At 36.9% G+C, this 11,157-nt stretch overlaps 1 pseudogene; it reads left to right on the top strand.

Annotated features, from left to right (window-relative positions):
- Positions 1–8,713: 8,713 nt before the first annotated feature.
- LOC112861978 (glyceraldehyde-3-phosphate dehydrogenase pseudogene) lies at positions 8,714–9,735 on the top strand (annotated as a pseudogene).
- Positions 9,736–11,157: the final 1,422 nt, after the last annotated feature.

Below are 11,157 nucleotides of genomic sequence, written 5' to 3' on the forward strand. Positions count from 1 at the left end.
GGCAGAGAGAGAGGGAGACACAGAATCGGAAGCAGGCTCCAGGCTCTGAGCCATCAGCCCAGAGCCTGACGCGGGGCTCGAACTCACGAACCGTGAGATCGTGACCTGAGCTGAAGTCGGATGCTCAACCGACTGAGCCACCCAGGCGCCCCGCATAAATTAATTTTTTAAATCTACATACAACTACAGCAAAATTAAAATTTAGAAAAACAGTGTAATGCTATGGATGATTTTTTTCTTCTGAAATGACATTGCTGCTCAAAAATGTGAATGTTACACTGACTGCTTCATCATAAGTTCTTTGATTTTGATGAGCTGATACTGTCTACATTCAGGGGATGGCTTGATTCTCCCACTCCTTTTTTCTGTTTAAACTATGGCTTTTCTTTGATGTGAACATGTGTTAGGCTCCCTCCTTTATTTGTGCCCTTATTCATTCATTATTTTATAAGTTTGACGTCCCAGAGACTGTGAACACTGAACTCACTTGGCACTCTTTATTGTAATGTGGTCTCAGGTAAGAATTAAGGGAATTATTTTTTTTTTAATTTTGTTGAAATGGAAATATGACACTCCAAAAATTGTATAGGCTCCTCACATACTACAGAGAAGATGGGTACCAATAACTTTTTTTAGTTCTTTTACCTCTAGAGCTATGTAAGGTAAGGTATCAAGGCAGGTTGGTCAATAGGCAGTTTATCCGAGTTGGGATGCTCCAGTGTCTTCATAACTTCCATTTGGAAATATGTGCTATATAAGTCAAGTGCTGATGATGAAAAAAAAAAATAGCTATACATTGACACTCAGCCCACATACAAGTTTAAGACTTTCGTATCCTAAGGCATATTCTAAAGCATTTCAACTTATGTGTATATTTTCTTTTTAAAGTCCTGGATCCTTTAAATTTGTTATCCCAGTGTTTTCATTTTTCAGATCTGTATGATCAGCAACATCTTTGCTCTGTAAGGGGAAAGCGAAATCCCGTTGCATAGTGTCATTTTTGATATAGTTCTTAAAAATAAGGGGGGAAAAAGGAAAGACAGGAAGAAGGAAGGAAGGAAAGTATCAAGGATGAAATTATGCCCTTGTTGAGCCTCTAATTTTCCTATGAATGAATTGTAAAGTAAGCAAGGGGTGAGGGGAAAGTGCCATATGTTCTTTTTCCAGAGGAATGTGTCTTAACAACAGATCAGAAGTCACCTTTAAATGCTGACTGCAAAGAAATCTTCAGTTGCTTATTCTGCAGAGGCAATTTTTGCCTTCTTTTTGCTGAGCTGCCAAAAGGAGAATATCTAAAAATAATTATTTCTGCCAGTTGAGTAATTAATGATGGTCTTACCAAATGACAATTTTATTGAATGGCATTAGACAAGATGGATTAGATTTTTATTAGATGGTATTTCAATGTTTCAAGGACTCCATGAATGCCTCATGAAGAGTGTTCATGCTAAATCAGGGAAAGGTGTTTTTACTTTTCATGTTAACAACAAATGTGTGGTAAATACAATTACTTTTCTTTCAAAAGCAACAAGTTAATCTGTATTACCTCACTGTGCTATTATTACTTACATCATGCCTAAAATTATTAGAGAATACAAATTAATGGCTATTTATTTTTGCCGACAGACCTAAACCAGTAGTTCTTTAGCTGTTTATGTAAACTCTTCCAGGGATCTGTGTCCTTGCCCTTTTCGCCACTTCCCTTGCTTCCATCAGACTTGCCCCATGATAAAGAGTATAAGCGTTTTGTTTCTCAGCATGCTGATTTGCCTGGCTCCCTTTTTCTACCATATTCACTGCTGAAAACACAAGAAAAGAAACAAACATGGGAAGAATCTGTAAATATCCTTCAAGGAGGCTAAGGGACAGTAGTTAAATAGATCTATGACAATAAACTGATGCTATTTTAGCAAAACATCTGCCACCTTCTAGAAGTCAGCCGTTGCCTTTTTCTCTCTCTGATCTGACATCACCTACCCTGGAAACTCTCTCAACCTAGTAATTTCTCAATGCTGGAGTGCTTACAGGGCTCAGTCTTAGGCCCTCGCCTTGTTCTCTTAGTGATCTCACTGAATCCCATGTCTTTAAAATACCATCGATGTGCTGACAATCAAATTGTATACGTACAGTCCAGAGCTCTATCCAAATGCCAGTCTAGTTACATACTCTGCAGGCTACTTAACATCTCTACTTGAATGTCTAATAAACCTTTAAAAACTTACAATCTCTAAAAATGAACTGATTTTTCCTGACAAATCTGTGCTATGTGCTGATTTTCACATCCCAGTTAATGGCAAAGATAATAATGATTTGTTTAAATAAAAATGTTAATGTCATTTTGTTTCTTTCTCTTACACCACACAGTCTGTAAGTCATGCCAGCTCTATTGAAAAAATATATACAATCCAACCATTTTTCACCATACCCATTAATACCACTCTGGTTTGGGTCACCCTCATATTTCACCTGGAATACTGCAATTATTTAATAATTGATTTATTTCTTTCAGCCCATGGCCTTTCTACTACAATCTATACTCAGTACAGAGGCCAGAATGATCCATTTGAAATGTAAGCCAGATAATGTCACTTCTCTACTTAATGCCCTGTGATAGCTCGACATTTTACTCCGAATAAGTCATTAAAGTCCAATTTAATTGACTTTCTTCTGTGACCATCCTGCTTTTTCTCACATTCTCACATGCTCCACATCAGTCACACTGAATTCTTACTTTTTCTTAAACCCAGAAAGAATGTTCCCATCTTGCTGTTCCTTTTATCTGTAACACTAATCTCCTCAGTATTCGCTCGGCTCTCTCCCGGCCCCTGTCCTGTTCTTTAAATCCTTCTTTATCATCTTTTCCATGAAGCCTGCCATGACCTCACAATGCAACCTTGCATTCTCTTTCCATTTCCACCTGCAGGACACTGTGCTCTTCTCTGTTTCTCTTTTTGTCCATCTTCTAACATACAGCACATTTTACTTCTTATTTTTGGTATCTATGTTCTACATCTCCTATTAGAATGTATGCTCCTTGAAAGCAGTGAAATCTGTTTTGGTTACTGAGCAGTGATAGCCATTTTCACCAATCAGCCTGTTCTCTAGACAGGGCATCCTGGCCAGCTAGGGCTCTTCCTTTCACCTGAAAGTGAGCTTATCCGGATATAGATTCAATTGACCCAGTGAATAAGACTATCGTATGAGAGCCCTTGCTGGACTGATATTTCTGCTAATCCACTTAGGGATAAATTCCCACATCACAGTGTCACAAAGAGTACTGGGGAAGTTTGGACATCAAACATGATTAATCATATCACTACATTTCCTAATGTGGGAGGGAATACCCGTTAGTAACAGTGCATGATTCCAGTATGCAGTTATATATGATGCTAATTTTTCACTTAGAATTTTTTTTTAAATTTTAGAGGCACAGAGAGCACGTGCATGTGAGTAGGGGAGAGAGGCAGGGGGAGAGGATCTTAAGCAGGCTCCACGCTCAGTGCAGATCCTAATGTGGGGCTCAATCCCACAACCTTGGGATGATTACCTGAGCCATAATTGAGAGTCAGATGCTCAACCAACTGAGCCACTCAGGCACCCCTGCACATTTTATAGTGATGTTCACGTGTATGATTCATACACGAAAATGGTGTAATTTGATTTTAACTGTAATCTCTATGTTTTTACTATTACCATAAGTACATTTACTTTTTTGACGAAATATTTTAAAAATTAATGGTGAATTCAGGCTGCTTCTACACAGAGATACAGAATGAAATGAGCAGCAGCTGAAAATCCTATCTTATTCAAGACTACGCTAATGACATAAGTTTTTTTCTTGAAAACTTGGGATTTCAAAGCATAGCTCACAATATTGCATAATGCTATTTGGCAAGTAGAATTTCTACAGAATTGGAAACTTCAGAAATTCTAACAATGCACTAATTTTAGTTTTTGAGTACTAAAATTTATGCTCACTGTTTACTAGGAAGTAGCCTTAATCTTTCACAAAATGAAAATCTTTGGAATTAAATCATTGTAGTGTAAGAACTAAATAAGGAATTGTGCTTGAAATTGGTCTGTAACACATCTGAAAGAGCCTGAAGATATGAAAATCAATGTTTTAAGAAGTTCCAGCTTCTTTCTAGCTGACACAGTCATTGGTTGTCAGTCACAAGTATAAAAAATCCTACCAGCAGTGTTGGTTCACATCAGGCTGGTATGAGGGAAAACTAGTCCACATGTTTACACATTTTACTTTCTGTCACCTCACCCCTTCAACTTCTTCCAGAACTCTGGCCCTCTGTGACCACATGATGGTTGAGAACTAGGACTGTAGGATTTTGTGGAAGAAAAGCTTAAAAGTGGGCTGATAAGAGTGGCTTTATATTTCTTATCTACTTTGGGGAAAATCCCCAATAAGGCAGGATAAGAGTTACTCGTCCCATTCTACAGAAGAGGAAATATATTTGGAAAGAGTAGATGACCCAAAGTTGCTAAGCTGGCGATAAGTAAAGCCATGACACAGAATTGATATCGAGCCTTTCTATTTGTAAAGCCAAGGCACAGAACTTACAACCCAAGGCTTTCTCTTCTGCCATAAAATTAGAAAGTTGGACTAGATGATTTCTCAAGTCTCTTTGTGCTAATAAGTCATGGTTCTCTCATTCTAATCATGGAGAGATGAAGGACTGCATGGTGTGAAAAGATGGTTAAATATCGATGGTGTCAAAAATGGAAGGACTTTCACATGTTTATATAACCCATTGACCCAAATAGTAGTTTCTACTGAGAGTTGATTGGAGTTCTGTATTTGTTACACACATCATTTAATTAATTCCTTTGCATCTACTGACAAACAGATCAAAAGCTTTTATTAATTTTGCTTTTTTTTTTTTTCCTGGAGATATTAGAGCTAAAGGATAGAGCCTTTCTAAAGGAGAATACAAATGACATTAAATGATTTCTGAATAAAAACCCAGTTGTTTATAGTAGGATATTCAGTCAACAGTAGACTACTTATTACCCTTGTTTGTTTCATAATTTTCATGTTTCACTGATTTTTTTCCTCCAATAAGACTGCTTTTTAAAAAAATGTTTTATTTATTTTTGAGAGAGAGTCGGGGTGGGGCAGAGTGAGAGGGGGACAGAGGATCCAAAGCAGGCTCCGCACTGACAGCAGAGAGCCAGATGCGAGGTTCAAACTCACCAACCAGGAGATCATGACTTGATCTGAAGTCAGACACTTAACTGACTGAGCCACCAGGAACCCTATCTTCCAATAGACTGCCTTAAGTGATCATCCCTAGCTAAAAGGGGAGTAAAAAGAAAAAACAATAAAAACATCAAGGTCAGAATGAATCCATTGTCTCTACTCCCAAACAGTATTATGGTGCATTTGTAAAAGCAATAAACATCAATATTTAAAGATCATATTTCAAAGATCAGATGGTTTGAACTCATCATGTTTTACATAAAAGAAAACCTCACTGGTCAGTGAAGTTAAATATCAGCTCTGGAATCCAGGATTTTCTGAGTCCCAGATGAATTTGCTTTTAGATTATTATTGTGATTTTTTTCAACAAATGAAGGGAAAATTTAGTATTCAAAATATTTTATTTGCTAGGAAATTATAATATATCCCTTTGTGGGAAACCTTATCAATATTACAAATATTACATCCCCTTTGAACTAATTAAGAAATCCACACAGCTTACTCCATTGACTTACAACTAAAGGGATATAAAAAAGAAGATGACAACCAAGGACCATTAATTTTTCCTTTTCCTTCACTGGTAACTGCTCATTTAATGAAAATATTTAGTTTAAAAGCAAGATAAAACAAAAACCTTGTATGGCAGCAAGTTAAATAAGCATGTACTTTCTTTGAACCCAAGCAGAATGTTTTATTCATTGTATCAGAGTTCTAAATACCTGCCAATTATGTTAGGGTAGCACTAGACAATTTCATGGCTATTAGCCAAACTCTGTGCAACTTAATATATACATGGCCTGCTTTATATTTAAAAGGTTGGGTTCAAATAAGGTTGAACTTTTATTTGGATTACAAATTTTCATATTTTTATTTCTATCAATATTAAGTAGATAGTCTTTCCATTTCATATTTGAAATTTGCAATTGCTTTTAGCATTCCCACATGTTAAGAGAAAGTTAACGTGTATGTATTATTGTTGAATCACTATATTGTACACCAGAAACTAATATAACACTGTGTGTTACTAACTGGAATTAAAATAAAAACTTAACAAGAACAACAATAATAACAAAATTAATATGTATCCTCATGGTATTTTTAGGGTCCTTTATCTATTAAAACTAAATTACACTTTCTTTGGTTAAATAATCTGACAATCATATTTATGATAAAATGAATGGAAAGATATATCTATATTTATGAATAGTGGAAACACAATTATATGTACTTGATAGCATGACATAGGAAATAGATTGCTTATTTAAAATGCACTGATAATTCAAAACTATGATTTTTAGGGAACTGCCTGTCATATAGTGAACACTCAGCAAATTGTTAACTACTCTCTTTATGTGTCAGGATTCCCAACCAGTCAACTTTCCAAACACATTAATTTCTAAGGAATTACACTAGATAAACTTCACTTCCATTTTCCTCATTTCCTGTGATCACTGTAAAAGAGAGAGCTAAGTAGACATAAAAAGCACAGGGTCATTAAAAGGCTTACAAATTCATTACATAGGCAGGTTGACAGGTATTGCTTCTTCCCAAACAAGGTTTGACCACTACCCAGTCAGACTGATAGTTTCAGCTTATACCTCAGTTTCCTTGATATTATGGCTAGTAGTAGAGGTAGCTAGTGTGGTTGGATCTGTTTCATTGGTATGGCCTTAAACTTCATCAGAACAATATACATATGTTAAAATTTTGCATATCCCAAACTGTAGTACAACTCTTGATAGATTTTTTTTCTGACATTCAAAATACTTTGTGCACTGAATTTAATGGTTTTTAAATAAAAAGCTGGGGACAGGGGAGTTCTATAGTTTTTAGTAGCAAGTTCCTACAGGTTTGTTTAGGTTAGTTTTGTTTTTCCTTCTTTTAGAGTAGAAAAATGTCCCGTAGCACATGCAAATATTAGCAAACAAAGTATTGATTTCTCTTGGAATAAATAGAGCTTTCTCATGTTTTGAGGAGTTTTCACTTCATCAGCAGCAGCAACCTCCGCTTTATATGTGCCTTCAAAATACAGTGTCTTTCCTCAGTACAGTGGACCAAACTGATAAGAATACACATTTCCAATTCCTACCACTCATAATGCCAAGTATAGATTTCACATAATATTAATACTTAACAAAGGTTTAAAAAACAAAAAAAATTAAATTGCCAAGTAACAAAACAGAGGGAACATCAAGGTAGAACAATTACCATCTATGAGGAACTATGAGCTAAGGGTGTTAAATGCAAATCTAGCGGTTGGGACCAGGTCTTTAATGTATATAGGGACAAATGCAGAGCTTTGTATCCAAGAGGTAGCATACTGTACTTGAGCTTCTATACAAGATATAGCTTATTGAAAAGCTACCCAATAAATGAAAAGATGATGAGAAAATCTCCATCTTTCAGCTTACAGAAGCTACCAGGAAGCTTCCTGTCTAGCTGATACTAACAGTGGAGGATTGTGATAAGGATTAAAATTCGCATAACTATATCATGAGCTGAGGTCAAGTCCAAATTCACACTCCTCACAAGATGTAGGAACCCAATCAAAAATTATAATTCATGTTTATTTAATATTAAAATACTAATTATGGTTAAATAATACGATTAAAAAGATATCACTGTGGTCCTATTAGAAGCAAACAATCTAAGACTCAAGGAATCTCACTCTCTCCACTGACAGACATTATATAAACCCAGCTGGAAAAAAAGTCTCCAATAAAAAATTATATACCACTTGAGGAAACACAACTTGCTTATTCAGTTGGATATTTTATCTTTTGAATATTCCCCATTTTGTTTTTCCTAATCAAAACATCTCAAATATTTTGCATAATGGTGGCCAAATTTAAATATCTACTTTGCTGAATAGAGTTACAAAACAAAATTTGCAAAATGCATCCCTGAGAAACTACAACGGCTAAAATTTGCTTTATAATAACAGTTAAAGGCATAATTAATTTAATTAATTATGCCTGACCTCATTCCCCAAGCAGATATGCAGTAAACATAATGATCTCTAGAGTACTGTTTTTATCTTTTATCAAAAACTTTAAAGAACTTAAAAGGATTTTTACAATTAGCCCATGACTGTATTTAAAATACTATAGTAGGGGCGCCTGGGTGGCGCAGTCGGTTAAGCGTCCGACTTCAACCAGGTCACGATCTCGCGGTCCGTGAGTTCGAGCCCCGCGTCAGGCTCTGGGCTGATGGCTCTGAGCCTGGAGCCTGTTTCCGATTCTGTGTCTCCCTCTCTCTCTGCCCCTCCCCCGTTCATGCTCTGTCTCTCTCTGTCACAAAAATAAATAAAAAACGTTGAAAAAAAAATTTAAAAAAAAAAATAAAAAAAAATAAAATACTATAGTTTGTCACCAAATAAAACATACTTTGAAACTGATCTTTTCTATTGAAATGATCACACTAAGAATATCTGTATTCAGACTCTCTGCTCTTCCTCCATTGGGCAGACAGCCTCATATTCTGGTGCAGTGCCAGCCGTGTCCCCAAGACACAATGGTGAAGGACAGAGTAAACAGATTTGGCTGTATTGGGTACCTGGTCGCCAGAGCTGCTTTTAATTCTGGCAAAGTGGATATTGTCGCCATCAGTGACCGCTTTGTTGACCTCAGTGACCTGGTCTACATGCTTCAGTAATTCCCCCCCGCCCCGCCTCCCCGGCATATTCAATGACACAGTCAAAGCTGAGAATCAGAAACTTGTCATCAATGGAAAGCCCATTTCCATTTTCCAAGAGTGGGATCTCTCCAATATTGAATAGGGTAATGCTTGTGCTATGTTGTGGAATCCACTGGAGTCTTCACCAACATGGAGAAGGCTGGGGCTCACATGAAGGGTGACGCCAAGAGGGTCATCATCCCTGCCCCTTCTGTTGATGTCTCCATGTTTGTGATGAGTGTGAACCATGAGAAATACGACAACTCCTTCAAGATTGTCAGCAATGCCTCCTGCACCACCAAATACTTGGCCCCTCTAGTCAAAGTCATCCATGACAACTTTGGCATCATGGAAGAACTCATGACCACAGTCCGTGCTACCATTGCCATCCAGAAGACCGTGGACAGGCCCTCTGGGAAGCTATGGCATAGGGCCTGAGGAGCTGCTCAGAATATCATCCCTGCTTCTGCTGGCACTGCCTAGGCGATAGGCGAAGTCATCCCTGAGCTAAATGGGAAGCTCACTGGCATGGCCTTCTTTAATCCAACCCACAAAATGTCAGTTGTGAATTTGCTCTGCCACCTAGAGAAGGCTGCCAAATATGATGACGTCAGCAAGGTGGAGAAGCAGGCATCAGAGGGCCCACTCAAGGGCATCCTAGGCTTCACGGAGGACCAGGTCATCTCCTGTGACTTTAACAGTAGTACCATTCCTCCATCTTCAATGCTGAGGCTAGCATTGCCCTCAGTGATCAATTTTTAAAGCTTATTCCCTGGTATGGCAATGAAATTGGCTATAGCAACCAGGTGGTGGAGCTTATTGTCCACATGGCCTCCAAGGAATAAGAGCCCCCTGAATTACCAGCCCCTGTGAGAACAGGAGGAAGAGAGAGGCCCCCAGCTGCTGGGGAGTCCTTGCCCCAACTCATCCCCTGAACACACTGAAAGTCTCCTAACCTCTACATAGTTTCCATCCCAGAGCCCCTAAAGAAGGAGAGGGTTTGGGGGAACCTGACCTTATTATGTTGTATGAAAAAAGTATACCCTTCCAAAATATGTGTATTTAGATTCTACATATAAATTTCACTTACTATCACACTCTCCAAATTCATCCACGTTGTCATGGATGGCAGGATTTTTTTTTCTCTGTCTCTCTTTTATAGTTTAATGTATATTAATAACATTGACAGGAACAGCACAGAAGACAAACATTAAAAACCTATATTTGCAAGTAGGACAACATTAGAAATATATAGTGAATGGATAGAATCTACTGTATGATAAAAATGCCACAAACACTATTGTCATCAGTAAGAAATTTACTTGTTTTGAAAAAAGCCAAATGCTGGCATTGTCCAGAAAAACTTAGCAGATTTATTTATAATTGTTATAGAGTTGAACTGCTGAAACATGTTCACTGAACATTTTGACTGCATTTATATTAAAAATTCACACACAAATGAAATAATATTCAGCTTAAATATGTATTAAAGATGAATATATATGTATAATCATATATATATATATATATATAAAACACATATTCTTTATTAATCTGTCAATGGATGCTTAGATTATTTCTACAGCTTGGTTATTGTGAATAATGCTGCAATTAACATGGGAGTAAAACTATCTCTTTGAGATAATGATTTTGTTTCCCTTGGATATATACCCAGAAGTGGGATTTCTTGGTCATATGGTAGTTCTATTTGTAATTTCTTGAGGAGCCTCCACACTGTTTTTCACAATGGTTATATCAGTTTACAGTCCCACAAACAGTATATGGGGGTTTGCTTTTCTCAACATCCTTACCAGCATTCATCTCTTATCTTTATAATAATAGACTTCTTAACAGCTGTGAATTGATATCTCATTGTGGTTTTTGATTTGCATTTCCCTAATGATTAGTGATGTGGAGCACCTTTTCAAGTACCTGTTGGAAGTTGGTATGTTTTTGGAAAATTACCTGTTTAGGACCTTTGCCATTTTTTAATTGGGTTGCCTTTGTTTTTTTGTTTTTTTTTTCTTTTTGAAGCTGAGTTATGTGAGTCCCCATATCTGTATTTATTCTAGCAATGCTAGAATACGTGTTCCATTTATTTTTGGAACCCTTTTTTTATAATGGATTTCAGAAAATGTATTACCTTACTTTAGAAAATCCATTATATAATAATGGGTCAAAGGCCAAGATTTCCTGTTCAACGCCTTCCCATTTTATTCAGTTTAGGGTTTTTGTTGTTGATGTTTTTGTTTGCTTCCTCTCAACAT

The sequence above is a fragment of the Puma concolor genome, chromosome B2, assembly GCF_028749965.1.
Source record: "Puma concolor isolate L17-30 chromosome B2, mPumCon1.1.hap2, whole genome shotgun sequence".
NCBI classification, from domain to species: domain Eukaryota; kingdom Metazoa; phylum Chordata; class Mammalia; order Carnivora; family Felidae; genus Puma; species Puma concolor.